This window comes from Staurois parvus, unplaced genomic scaffold (assembly GCF_062004578.1).
Source record: "Staurois parvus isolate SC_StPar_1 unplaced genomic scaffold, SC_StPar_1.0 ptg000368l, whole genome shotgun sequence".
NCBI classification, from domain to species: Eukaryota; Metazoa; Chordata; class Amphibia; order Anura; family Ranidae; genus Staurois; species Staurois parvus.
In genome coordinates this window covers 237,582-252,512 of record NW_028318164.1, presented here as the reverse complement: position 1 = coordinate 252,512, position 14,931 = coordinate 237,582, and the positions used below count along the sequence as shown (strand labels likewise).

The window sequence follows — 14,931 nt, the reverse complement described above, 5'->3', positions numbered from 1 at the left end:
ACTGTTCCCATTGGAGTGCCCTCTGACATGCAGTGTTCTCATCGGAGTGCCCCCTTACATGGACTGTTCCCATCAAAGTGCCCCCTTACATGGACTGTTCCCATCGGAGTGCCCCCTTACATGCAGTGTTCCCATCGGAGTGCCCCCTTACATGGACTGTTCCCATCGGAGTGCCCCCTTACATGAACTGTTCCCATCGGAGTGCCCCCTAACATGCAGTGTTCTCATCGGAGTGTCCCCTTACATGCAGTGTTCCCATCGGAGTGCCCCCTTACATGGACTGTTCCCATCGGAGTGCCCCCTTACATGAACTGTTCCCATCGGAGTTCCCCCAAACATGTACTGTTCCCATCGGAGTGCCCCCTCACATGGACTGTTCCCATCGGAGTTCCCCCTCACATGGACTGATCCCATCGGAGTGCCCCCTCACATGGAATGTTCCCATCGGAGTGCCCCCTCACATGGACTGATCCCATCGGAGTGCCCCCTTTACATGGACTGTTCTCATCGGAGTGCCCCCTTACATGAAATGTTCCCATCGGAGTGCCCCCTAACATGCAGTGTTCTCATCGGAGTGCCCCCTTACATGCAGTGTTCCCATCGGAGTCACCCCTTACATGGACTGATCCCATCGGAATGCCCCCTTACATGGACTGATACCATCAGAGTGCTCCCTTACATGGACTGATCCCATCGGAGTGCCCCCTTACATGGACTATTCCCATCTGGGTGCCCCCTTACATGGACTGTTCCCATCAGAATGCCCCCTTACAAGGACTGTTCCCATCGGAGTGCCCCCTTACTTGGACTGTTCCCATCGGAGTGCCCCCTTACATGGACTGTTCCCATCGGAGAGCCCCCTTACATGCACTGTTCCCATCGGAGAGCCCCCTTACATGGAACGTTCCCATCGGAGTGCCCCCTTACATGGACTGTTCCCATCGGAGTGCCACCTTACATGGACTGTTCCCATTGGAGTGCCCCCTTACATGCAGTGTTCTCATCGGAGTGCCCCTTACATGGACTGTTCCCATCAAAGTGCCCCCTTACATGGACTGTTCCCATTGGAGTGCCCCCTTACATGCAGTGTTCCCATCGGAGTGCCCCCTTACATGGACTGTTCCCATCGGAGTGCCCCCTTACATGAACTGTTCCCATCGGAGTGCCCCCTAACATGCAGTGTTCTCATCGGAGTGTCCCCTTACATGCAGTGTTCCCATCGGAGTGCCCCCTTACATGGACTGTTCCCATCGGAGTGCCCCCTTACATGAACTGTTCCCATCGGAGTGCCCCCTAACATGCAGTGTTCTCATCGGAGTGTCCCCTTACATGCAGTGTTCCCATCGGAGTGCCCCCTTACATGGACTGATCCCATCGGAGTGCCCCCTTACATGGACTGTTCCCATCGGAGTGCCCCCTTACAAGGACTGTTCCCATCGGAGTTCCCCCTTACATGGACTGTTCCCATCGGAGTGCCCCCTTACAAAGACTGTTCCCATCGGAGTGCCCCCTTACATGGACTGTTCCCATTGGAGTGCCCCCTTACATGCAGTGTTCCCATCGGAGTGCCCCCTTACATGGACTGATCCCATCGGAGTGCCCCCTTACATGGACTGATCCCATCGGAGTTCCCCCAAACATGTACTGTTCCCATCGGAGTGCCCCCTCACATGGACTGTTCCCATTGGAGTGCCCCCTTACATGCAGTGTTCCCATCGGAGTGCCCCCTTACATGGACTGATCCCATCGGAGTGCCCCCTTACATGGACTGATCCCATCGGAGTTCCCCCAAACATGTACTGTTCCCATCGGAGTGCCCCCTCACATGGACTGATCCCATCGGAGTGCCCCTCACATGGACTGTTCCCATCGGAGTGTCCCCTCACATGGACTGATCCCATCGGAGTGCCCCCTCACATGGACTGATCCCATCGGAGTGCCCCCTTTACATGGACTGTTCTCATCGGAGTGCCCCCTTACATGGACTGATCCCATCGGAGTGCCCCCTTACATGAACTGTTCCCATCGGAGTGCCCCTTAACATGCATTGTTCTCATCGGAGTCACCCCTTACATGGACTGATCCCATCGGAATGCCCTCTTACATGGACTGATCCCATCGGAGTGCCCCTCACATGGACTGTTCCCATCGGAGTGCCCCCTTACATGGACTGTTCCCATCAGAATGCCCCCTTACAAGGACTGTTCCCATCGGAGTGCCCCCTTACTTGGACTGTTCCCATCGGAGTGCCCCCTTACATGGACTGTTCCCATCGGAGTGCCCCCTTACATGCACTGTTCCCATCGGAGAGCCCCCTTACATGGAACGTTCCCATCGGAGTGCCCCCTTACATGGACTGTTCCCATCGGAGTGCCACCTTACATGGACTGTTCCCATCGGAGTGCCCCCTTACATGGACTGTTCCCATTGGAGTGCCCCCTGACATGCAGTGTTCTCATCGGAGTGCCCCCTTACATGGACTGTTCCCATCAAAGTGCCCCCTTACATGGACTGTTCCCATCGGAGTGCCCCCTTACATGCAGTGTTCCCATCGGAGTGCCCCCTTACATGGACTGTTCCCATCGGAGTGCCCCCTTACATGAACTGTTCCCATCGGAGTGCCCCCTAACATGCAGTGTTCTCATCGGAGTGTCCCCTTACATGCAGTGTTCCCATCGGAGTGCCCCCTTACATGGACTGTTCCCATCGGAGTGCCCCCTTACATGAACTGTTCCCATCGGAGTGCCCCCTAACATGCAGTGTTCTCATCGGAGTGTCCCCTTACATGCAGTGTTCCCATCGGAGTGCCCCCTTACATGGACTGATCCCATCGGAGTGCCCCCTTACATGGACTGTTCCCATCGGAGTGCCCCCTTACATGGACTGTTCCCATCAAAGTGCCCCCTTACATGGACTGATCCCATTGGAGTGCCCCCTCACATGGACTGTCCCCATCGGAGTGCCCCCTCACATGGACTGATCCCATCGGAGTGCCCCCTTTACATGGACTGTTCTCATTGGAGTGCCCTATGCATGTATTGTTCTCATCGGAGTGTCCCTTTATGTCACCTGCCCCCCCCCCCCCCCAGTCTGTCCCAGAGATGATTGGACGGTCCTCTCCAGAGTGTCCTTGCTTTCTGAGCAGAGCTTCCTCACAGTCTAGACTCCTCCCCCTTTGGAAACGTCCAAAGGGGGCGGTGCGGTACGATTAGCCAGGAGGCGGGGCTGAGGAGCGCGCGGGTAGGATCGTAGACTACTTAGGTTGCTAGGAGACCGGCGCTGTGCCTTCCAGGAGATGAGTCGAGGGGAGTGGCCTAGCAGCAAAATGGAGCTCCACTCTAGATAGGACATGTGGCCTGCACTCCATCTTTAGTTCAGGTCTCCTTTTTTTTTCTTTTTGTTTATTGAACTTTAATTCAATAAACAACCAACAATCGCAGCTCAATGAAGTGGATGTCACATATTTCCTGTGTAGATTTGTACAGAAACTGAGAAGTCTGGCTGCAGAATGGAACTCCATTTTGGAGGTCACGTTTCCTGTCAAGTGGAGCTCCACTCTGTAGCCTCTGAATATTTGTTAGTTCATTAAAGTTCATTACAAAAGGGGCGGAGTGGAGGTCATGTGTTTCCTCTCAAATTCTGCAGCCAGCTTGTCTGAATAGAGCCCCGCCTCAGTCTAGACTCCTCCCTCCGATGATGCAGAAAGAAAGGGACGGAGCAACTTTGAGCAGCTAGGAGGCGGAGCTGAGGAGCGTGAAAAAGAAATGTATGTGATCTGTTCTGTAGTGTTTACATCGGTTGCTAGGAGACCGGCGCTGTGCTTGGAGCAGCTGCCTGCACGGTGCTGATGGTGATGGGATCAGTCCATGTAAGGGGGCACTCCGATGGGAACAGTCCATGTAAGGGGGCACTCCGATGGGATCAGTCCATGTAAGGGGCACTCCGATGGGATCAGTGCATGTAAAGGGGGCACTCCGATGGGAACAGTCCATGTAATGGGGCACTCCGATGGGATCAGTCCATGTAAGGGGCACTCCGATGGGAACAGTCCATGTAATGGGACACTCCGATGGGATCAGTCCATGTAAGGGGCACTCCGATGGGAACAGTGCATGTAAGGGGGCACTCCGATGGGAACAGTCCATGTAAGGGGGCACTCCGATGGGATCAGTGCATGTAAGGGGGCACTCCGATGGGAACAGTCCATGTAAGGGGGCACTCCCATGGGAACAGTCCATGTAATGGGACACTCCGATGGGAACAGTCCATGTAATGGGACACTCCGATGGGATCAGTGCATGTAAGGGGGCACTCCGATGGGATCAGTCCATGTAAGGGGGCACTCCGATGGGAACAGTCCATGTAAGGGGGCACTCCGATGGGAACAGTGCATATAATGGGGCACTCCGATGGGAACAGTCCATGTAAGGGGGCACTCCGATGGGAACAGTCCATGTAAGGGGGCACTCCGATGGGAACAGTCCATGTAATGGGGCACTCCGATGGGAACAGTCCATGTAATGGGACACTCCGATGGGATCAGTGCATGTAAGGGGGCACTCCGATGGGATCAGTGCATGTAATGGGGCACTCCGATGGGATCAGTGCATGTAAGGGGGCACTCCGATGGGAACAGTCCATGTAAGGGGGCACTCCGATGGGATCAGTGCATGTAAGGGGGCACTCCGATGGGAACAGTCCATGTAATGGGACACTCCGATGGGAACAGTCCATGTAATGGGACACTCCGATGGGATCAGTGCATGTAAAGGGGGCACTCCGATGGGAACAGTCCGTGTAAAGGGGGCACTCCGATGGGAACAGTCCGTGTAAAGGGGCACTCCGATGGGATCAGTGCATGTAAGGGGGCACTCCGATGGGAACAGTCCATGTAAGGGGGGCACTCCGATGGGATCAGTGCATGTAAGGGGGCACTCCGATGGGAACAGTCCATGTAAAGAGGCACTCCGATGGGATCAGTGCATGTAAGGGGGCACTCTGATGGGAACAGTTCATGTAAGGGGGCACTCCGATGGGATCAGTGCACGTAAGGGGGCACTCCGATGGGAACAGTCCATGTAAGGGGGCACTCCCATGGGAACAGTCCATGTAAAGTGGGCACTCTGATGGGATCAGTGCATGTAAAGGGGGCACTCCGATGGGAACAGTCCATGTAAAGGGGGCAGTCCGATGTGAACAATCCATGTAAAGGGGCACTCCGATGGGAACAGTCAATGTAAAGGGGCACTCCGATGGGATCAGTGAATGTAAGGGGACACTCCGATGGGAACAGTCCATGTAGAAGGGCACTCCGATGGGAACAGTCCATGTAAAGGGGCACTCCGATGGGATCAATGCATGTAACGGGGCACTCCGATGGGAACAGTCCATGTAAAGGGGGCACTCCGATGTGAACAGTCCATGTAAAGGGGCACTCCGATGGGAACAGTCAATGTAAAGGGGCACTCCGATGGGATCAGTGAATGTAAGGGGACACTCCGATGGGAACAGTCCATGTAGAAGGGCACTCCGATGGGAACAGTCCATGTAAAGGGGCACTCCGATGGGATCAATGCATGTAACGGGGCACTCCGATGGGAACAGTCCATGTAAAGGGGGCACTCCGATGGGAACAGTCCATGTAAGGGGGCTCTCCGATGAGAACAGTCCATGCAAAGGAGCAAACCGATGGGAACAATGCATGTAATGGGGCACTCCGATGGGAACAGTCCATGTAAGGGGTAGGGGCGGCTTCATATCGGTCAATCAGATAACAAATGGCTGACGGTCCGGGCAGTCTGTGTTCTTTATCAGAAGGGTCTCCTCTATGCTGCAGATTCAAAGCAGGGAGCCGGCCTGTGCAGATTGCCAGTGACCTCTGACCCCCCAGGTCCCATTAAGGGAACCTGCCTACAATACAGCCGCCATTACTAGGTGGTCCCGGATGTAATAGAAAGGTCAAATTGTGGAGGATTGTATGAGCACAGCACACATTGTCAGATCAGATTGGTGGAGATCGCTCTTCAATCATTTCTGACTTTCGCCCCACACCATGATGGTCACATGATTGCTTGGGTGGGCGCTAACGATGGCGGATCCTCATACAACTCACTGTTTATGTCTTACAGAGCCCCTCCCCCATACTGGGAATCTGATTGGACGTGAAGTACCGTCAGCCTCATAGTGGAAGAGCCGTGAGCCGCCAACATGGACATCAAATGCGTAAAGGTGGTGGAACGATGTCGGCAAGTGAAGGGCGAGGGGACGGACATGAAGTATCAGATGATGGGTGCAGTGAGCAGCAGGCGCTGTCAGTACTTCATCCAGAAGACAGGTAGGTGGGTGAGGATGGGAGCAAAGGGGTCCTCACTGGGGGAAGGAATGGTGTGTCACCCATATACAGAGAGGGCTCCCCATACCCATGTATGAGCTGGAAGTGGCAGGAGATCAGTGCTGGTAGTATCCATCACAGACAACACTGACCCATCCTCCCATCCACCACATACTGACCCATCCCTGCAATCCCCACATACTGACCCATCCCTGCAATCCCCACATACTGACCCTTCCCTGCAATCCCCACATACTGACCCATCCCTGCAATCCCCACATACTGACCCATCCCTGCAATCCCCACATACTGACCCATCCCTGCAATCCCCACATACTGACCCATCCCTGCAATCCCCACATACTGACCCTTCCCTGCAATCCCTACATACTGACCCATCCCTGCAATCCCCACATACTGACCCATCCCTGCAATCCCCACATACTGACCCATCCCTGCAATCCCCACATACTGACCCATCCCTGCAATCCCCACATACTGACCCATCCCTGCAATCCCCACATACTGACCCTTCCCTGCAATCCCCACATACTGACCCATCCTCCCATCCACCACATACTGACCCATCCCTGCAATCCCCACATACTGACCCATCCCTGCTATCCCCACATACTGACCCATCCCTGCAATCCCCACATACTGACCCATCCCTGCAGTCCCCACATACTGACCCATCCCTGCAATCCCCACATACTGACCCATCCCTGCAATCTCCACATACTGACCCATCCCTGCAATCCCCACATACTGACCCATCCCTGCAGTCCCCACATACTGACCTATCCCTGCAGTCCCAGCATCGACCCTCCGCACAGTAGTGTATTTTACTTTTTTGCTGCCCTAGGCAAGACTAAAATTGAGCACCCACCATCTACATTTATCTCTCCCCTTGCTGTTTAAGATCCACCTCTTCAGTACAGGAGCCTGATGGAGGGCAGTGTGACATGGCAGGGGGGGGTCGTGGGACAGGAGGGGGTCAGCGTGATGGGGGGCAGCAGGACAGGAAGGGGGCAGCAGGAGAGGAGGGGGGCAGCAGGAAGGGGGAGTAGGCCATCGAGACAGGTAGGAGGGTAGCAGGACAAGAGGGAGGCATCATGACAGGGGGAGGACAGCATGATGGGGGGTAGCATGATGGGTGGGGAGACAGGTGGGGGCAGAGGGACAGGAGAAGTGCAGTGGGACAGGAGGAGGAGCACAGAGGGACAGGTGGGGGGCATGGGACAGGATCGGGGCAGTGAGACAGGAGGAGCGCAGAGGGACAGGTGGGGGGCAGCGTGACAGGAGGCATGGGACAGCATCGGGGCAGTGGGACAGGAGGAGCGCAGAGGGACAGGTGAGGGGTAGTGGGACAGGAGGAGCACAGAGGAACAGGTGAGGGGCAGTGGGGACAGATGGGGAGTAGTGGGACAATGTGGGGGGACAGGAGGGGGGAAGTGGAACAGGTGTGGGAAAGGGTGACAGGAGGGGGCAGCGTGACCGGGGGCAGTGTGACGGAGAGGGGGCAGTGGTACGGGGGAGGGAAGTGGGACATGTGGGGGGCTGTGTGTCGGAGGGACAGGGGTGGGGAAGCACCAGTCCTCCAAGCTCTTACCTGTCCAGCAGGGGCTCCTCCAGACAGTGTCAGGATCACTCCAGGAGGGACGCTTGTGTCCCATATCCCTCAGGATCTCCGGCGGCGGCTGCAAAAGAGCGGGGGGCTCCTACACCCTGACCTCGTTCTTTTCTTTTTCCTCCTCCGCTGGCACCTTCTAGCCATCCTGCACGTCCCAGCGCACACTGACAGTGGGCCCCGCCCTCACGCGCTCCGAGCGCACACCAGGGATCCGCCCACCACTCTTCTCTCCTCTGCAGCCAGTCCCTTAGCCCGGGTGACCCTCCTTGTGTGTCGGCTTGGCTGTACACTCATCCATGGCAGCACTGTTGTTGACACACACAGTGTCCCTTCTGCCTGGGGGGCGTGCCGCCCCCTGTAAACTGCCACCCTAGACAAACGCCTTGTTTGCCTCATGGCAGATACACCCCTGCCTCCTCACTACCCCCCAACACTAACACAGTCCCATCCCTGCAACCAAAATCAGAACATTAACCCTCCTGGAGCCTTTGCCAGGAAATTCCCTCGTAGACATTCCTCACCAGAACACGTAACCTGTATGCATAGCCAAAACTTTTTTTTCTGTTCTTGGTTAAGTGGGAAGGATCGGCGCCCCTGTTGTGTTTTATTGTTTTTTTTCCGCACTGGGGAGAGTCTCTATTTTTCTTGATGGCTGTTGTCACTGAAGCAGAACATTATGAGAAATGTAAAATTGTAAAAGCTGTTCCCAGAAAAGGAATAGAGAAGTCCTCCAATGCAGACATTTGTTCTACTCTATCCAAAAGTGAAAACGATTTGGCTATAGATACAGTTAACTCCATTTAATCCCTCATTATATGTCACTTACTGTTACCAGGACATAGAAGGTGAATCTCCCCAGGGGGAACACAGATCACAATAACAATTTCATAGGGAATCTAACCCATGACTTGCTTCCATTGTGAGGATCTTTTAAGAGATCAATAGGAAGGATTTTCCCAACAAAGCTTGAATGATGATCCACCAGGCCAGAGAAAACCTGGTGTTTGGTGACAGGTGCATCAGTTTGTCCCGAGATTGAACCGATTTGTCCCAGGATGAACTAACAAAAGAAAAGAGAAATCATTTTCCTAATGACACCAGTGTAATGGAAATTATTTTTGACTCCAATTTAAGGCTCGTTCACACTTGACTGTTTTACCAATGCTTGCCAAATGCCCCTATAGCGTTTGGCATGTGTTCGTCCGGCGTTTGCGGAGCGTTTTTTAACGCTTGGAAAATGCCGCATGCGCGGTTTAGCGGAGGTTGCTAGGTGTTTTCCGAGCATTAAAAATGCCCCACAAACGCCTATAATGAAGTTTGAATGGTATTACCGCTCCGCAAACACCCCACAACCCCACCGCAAACGCCAGTCGCGCGTTTGCGGAGCGGCACCATAGACTAGAATAGGAGGCTTCAACGCCTCCTGACTCGACCAGAGGTGTCTGTTTTGCCTCGATGCTAATGCTCCCGTTAGAACAGCACCATGTGCTGCAATGTGCAGAATTGTCCGAGGCGTTTGGGAAGCGGTAAAAACGCTTCCCAAACGCCTCTCTTCCGCCTGCACACAACGCTAGTGTGAACGTAGCCTTACTGGTAATTTTTCCACTGACATCCACGTATGTGAAAAATATTACCAAAGGGATGCTCACATAAGGGGAATTATTTTCCCACTGACACCAATGTAATTATTTTTTTTTTTTGCACACTGTCACTGGTATGTTGGTGGGGAATAGTTTTCCCATTGACACCAGTATAAAGGGCATTATTTTACAATCTTTACCAATTTAAAGTAGCAGTAAACTTGTTATATACACGCACGCACACGCACACACGTGTTAAAGGGAGTTCTTCATTGCTGTGCTGTCAGTGTGTGGTGATTTCATGTGGTCTTCCTTCCAATGTGAGGTTTCCCATCCACGCCAAATAAACCCCTTCCCACCGTCTGTACACTTATGTAGCAACACACTGACACCAGTGAAACAGGAATTATTTTCCCATCTGCAGCAACTTGAGAGCATTATATTCCCAGTGACATCGATGTAAGTCAAATGTACAAGCAGGCATTATATTTTAACCGACATCAATGTATGAGGAATTATTTTCCCACTGACATCAATGTTAGGCACATTGGGGAGATCCAGATTGCCTTTAAATCATCTGCACATAATTAAGGAAAGCCTTGCTCGTAAAGTTCCAAAACATGCAACAGACTTGGGTAGTTCCTATTTTGGGAATTTTCAAATGTAAGAATTACTGACAGTTTGTAGATAACGTAACAGGAGGTAATTAAAACCACCTCCAATTTGGTGTACAGAGACAGGCCAGACCATGTTTGCGCTGCAAAGCTGTTGTGGATGTTACGCTTCCTCCTTAGGGCTTGCTGGTTGCTAGAATGCTGGAGGCTGCTGCTATCCTAGCAACCAAGGATGCATCTCTGGCTCCATTCAGCTGACAACCAGGAGATTCTCCAGGTGACAGCTGATTGTAAATGAAGGGGCTAAGAATGCCGGCTGATGTAATAAACTAAATATGGCACTTTTTGAACAATGACATCAGTCAGCACCCCCAGCACCCCAACCCTTTGTTTACATTCAATTGTAGGCTGGGGAACATTCCAATCATCAGCTGAATGGGGCGAGGGATGCGTAATTATTTGCTAAGGCACTGCCTACTGCACACCTAACAGCATCTTACCAACCAATGGCACTGTGCGGCTCAGGAGCTCAGTATGGACTGAGGACAGGGTGTCCACAGTTTGTACACTGTGGCCTCATTGCTGCACCCCTCACCATGCCTCTATGTGACACATTGTTGTGCCTGTTTCTTACGTTTACAAAAATGGCAACTGTCCCATTTTATAGCTAGTTTTAGAGGATAAGTTCACCTTTAAAAAAATAAATAAATAAATAATACATGCACATCTTTTTGTAGGTAAGAAAATGTGCATTTATTAGAAAGCATCGCTCCTGCAATCAGCAGATCGCAGGTGCTATGCAGGACTTCTGCAGACTTGTCAGTGTATGTGTGCTTTTACTCCGTACGGGCAAGCAGATACACACTGACGGGAAGAGACAACGAACTATCACAGTGCTCAACAGTGCTGTGGTAATTCACTGAGGACTACAAGTCGAGAGTGTAGTTTCCCATTCACAGAATTCTGTGACTGAATGACACTGCCGGGCGGGCGAGCAATAGGTATCCCGTGCCTATTATGTGGTATAGGTATCCTAATTAAGGAAGCTGCTTACACCAAAAAACGTGTATCTCCTCTCAACTGAAGGATCAACAGTTATTAAAGCTAAAATCAGTGCTACCCATAAATCAGCATAATTAACAATGTGTCTCATTAATAAAATCATACAAGTTAGGCCTCGTTCACACTATACGTGCAGAAAAACTGATGGAAAAGATTTCACTCGCAGAGCACAAATTTACATCTGTTTTCATACGCATATCAGTGAGTTTTATACAGGGAATAGGGCACATAGAGAACTATTGTTTTCTTTGTACCCTTGCAGAACGTATGCAGAAAAACTCAGAAAGGTATACAGAAAAAAATGGCACGAACAAGGCCTTAGGTTCTATGACTATTCGTAACAATGTAACATGACAATATAAATACATGCAATAAAGGAAAAAAATAAATTAAGATTAAAATGATAAAAAAACTTAAAAAAATATATATTAATAATATATTTTTTAATTATTATTTTTATTTTCATTTTTAGTAATTTTTTTCTATTTTTTTATTGCATTTATTCACATTGTTGCATTACAGTTTTACAAATAGTCACAGAACTTTATTGTTGCATGATTTTATAAATGAGACACATTGTTAATTATGTTCATTTATGGGTGGTGCTGCACTTGCTTAATTTTGGGGATTTGCTGTTTTTGCCGCCCTTCGTCAGACCCCTGGTCACACTTTTTTCTGATCTGCCTATATGAAATCTTAGGAGTCTTTTAGTTGAATCCCATGGTCAAAAATGAAACTGCCCAGAGACAATACATTCTTTCTCCAGTTTTGACATTTTTAACCAAAAGATGACAAGCCTGCCCACCACGACAAGGTAGACTCTTTCAGGGCAGGACCTACACTAAACTACACTACGCTAACCTACTCCATGCTAGTCATCGTATTTTTACTGTTAGATGCCTGATTGTAATAAGCCTCATCCTAGAACCTTCCATCTTCCTCTCCAGACTTGTTTACTAAGATCTACATAAGAACAACCCTTTTCATTCACAAAACAGAGAACAGATTTGAAATGGTTGTTGCTGTTATCTTGTGGTGGGTGATGCAGTGGTCAGCAATGCTCACCTGTAATGTCCCGACACATTTCCCTTCTTTAATCAATGCAGAGCTCTCTTCCACATAGATGCCTTCAGTCTGAAAGGTCTAAAGCGATTTAATTGTCGTGAAGTTTGTTCACAGAGAACTGCCTTTGTCGCCGTCCTCATCCTACCAGTCCTCAGTTTTACTGACATAGACAAATGCTCACAATAGTGTGTTACAATAAATAATTGGATGTTAAATAAATAAATTAGGTTTTTTTTAGAATTACAATTCCAAAACATCTAAATAGAGCCCATGGCAGCAACAGGGGGAATGACAACCCTCAGGGTACTGTGGTCACCCCCTGAAGGAGGACACCCCACCCATATTCCACCTATCAGGCCATGCACAACACCCCAGTTATCCCACCAGACCACACCCAACTGGGAGGAGGTGCAATCAATCCTGAACTTCGTGAACCCAACAGGAAGGCCGAGACTTCCTCAGAGCTATGCACCACCGACATTCCTGTCCTGCCACAGTTTCAGAGCTTCCCCGAGAGGTAGCCTCACTCCATTCCTTCAGGCACAGAGTGTCTACACTCCGCCTAAAAAAAAACCTGTGCTAATACACTATTATGAGCATTATTTATTAATTATATTAATAAAAGGTAATTTTATTTTGGTTTATTCACATATATTATGGATTGGCAATATGAGATTATTAGTATACAGTATTTGATTAAGGGTTTTGTATATTAAAATATTTTTTATATACATGTACTTATTTTTTATATACATATAATTCTGTATACTAATTTTTATATTAATGGCATCGGGTTGGTATTACCCGTTTTTTTTGAGGATTAGGGGGTGAGTTTTTTTATTTTTTATCTAGTGTATTTTTATCAAATTTATAATTATTTAGATTATTAAAGGTTTTTTGAGGCTGTCCAATTTATACTGTCCAATAATGATGTTGGGAGCCATTAAGGGATATATACTATATAGTGCCATTAAGAAGTACTGCCCTGTGATCTATAGGGTCTGTGGAAAACAGGCTTCTTTTCACTGCGAGTCCGACGGTAGGGTTGCCTAGTTACCATTCGGACTACACTAGTATGGCAGTGGTTGTGCCGCCCAGCGGTCTGATTGGCAGACCTTCAGCCTATAAAATGGAGTACTGTCTACCAATAACGCAGTCCTGAAAAAGTCAATCGCATTCCTGTTCAAAATGCATGCTATTCTTTGCGGTGCAATTTGCGTCCATACATTTTGTATGGACGCCAATGGCATAGCAAAGTATCGGTAATTGGTAACGGCGAGTACTTGAGCGACAGTATCGATATCACACTTGCATCCCTAGTTAGGATATGACAGTGTTGTATCTGATGAATGTTAGACAATGTGGCCAGTAGATTAGATCCATCAGCATTTAGAGCCCGGAATTCAAATGTTGGAATTGTGTCCCTGGTGGTGGGTGTTTATTGGCTAGAATAGTTTTCTCACACCTTTATTTATAATGCTGACATTTTGACATTTGCTGTGTACAATGGTTGCACCATCTAAATCATTTTATGATCGTTATTTCTAGGTTCTGGGTTGCTTGCAAGATTCCAGACTGGACATCGAGTGGATGAGATATTTTCACAATCTACCTGACTCACTTACCTCACTCCTGATGCTGCTGACAACCGCCAATAATCCAGACGGTACGGCTTTATTCTTTCATGCACAAATCTGAGACCGCAGAACTGAAAGCAAATGCTGCACAAAAAATAGATGACTGGAGTGTTAACTAGTGGATGTGTATTTCTTATTTCTGAAAGATAAAGATCTCATGTAGGGCCAGTTCACACCACAAAACGCACTCTGGATGCATTCCGGATACGTTTTTGCTTACAGTTCACACCACACTCTGTTGCGGTGCAGTTTTGATGCAGTTTGCCATGTTCCAGTATGGTTCTGTTTAGAACAAAATGCAGCATTTTCTCTTTTTTTCCTGCACCAGAAGCTGAAATAGGCTGTGGGATTTGCAGTGTGCATAGAACAATGCGTATGATCACAACTAGTGCGCATGCTTGTTTCAAAGAAACAGGTGAGGAGGAAAAGCATAGGTGTGGGAGCTCATGAAGGATTGGGGAAAACCTCCTGCGCTCAATCCTACTAAACTAATAATAAGCTGCTACACCTGCACCTTATTACCGAAAGTGAAAAACCAAAATATAACAAACAATAAGTGTAGCGCTCTGGTGAAAACTAACTAAATCTCAACATAAACAACATGTGACATAATGGTGGAACAAACCGTGAATCTTAATGAGAATGAATGCTAAAACAGTGCAACATCACACGATATTGTGCATATGGTGGACATGACTAATATTAAGCCCCCTAATACAGGGATATACCCTATAAAACAAGTGCTCTGTGTCAACACACTTTATTCATACCATAAATAAACCGCTGAAATCAGAAAAAATATATATATATATATATATACAGCAAGTGAATATAAATGAACACATCACTGAAAGTAATATCTCATAAACAAAACTTGCCACCAGTGTTCACAACAATAAATGCAATCATGCAGGTGAATCTTGTACGTTTGTAGGCTCTGGTGATGACTCCACACACAGCTAGATTGGCTCATCACCTCCTTGCTGCAACCCTAAAAGGGCCTAAATGC

At 49.2% G+C, this 14,931-nt stretch overlaps 2 long non-coding RNA genes across 3 annotated transcripts in view; one reads left to right on the top strand and one right to left on the bottom strand.

Annotated features, from left to right (window-relative positions):
- LOC149456221 (uncharacterized) overlaps nucleotides 1–8,097 on the bottom strand; it is a 35,969-nt gene extending 27,872 nt beyond the window's left edge. The window contains exon 1 of the long non-coding RNA XR_016313930.1: nucleotides 7,944–8,097. This is a non-coding gene — a long non-coding RNA (uncharacterized LOC149456221). The remainder of the gene's footprint in view (nucleotides 1–7,943) is intronic.
- The window catches only part of LOC149456220 (uncharacterized), a 34,911-nt gene continuing 23,693 nt past the window's right edge, over nucleotides 3,714–14,931 (top strand). Inside the window, exons 1-2 of one of the 2 annotated variants that reach the window (XR_016313933.1) lie at nucleotides 3,714–3,766; nucleotides 13,834–13,951. This is a non-coding gene — a long non-coding RNA (uncharacterized LOC149456220). Of the gene's footprint in view, nucleotides 3,767–6,205; nucleotides 6,335–13,833; nucleotides 13,952–14,931 lie in introns of those variants that run through there. The other variant, XR_016313934.1, reaches the window with a different exon arrangement.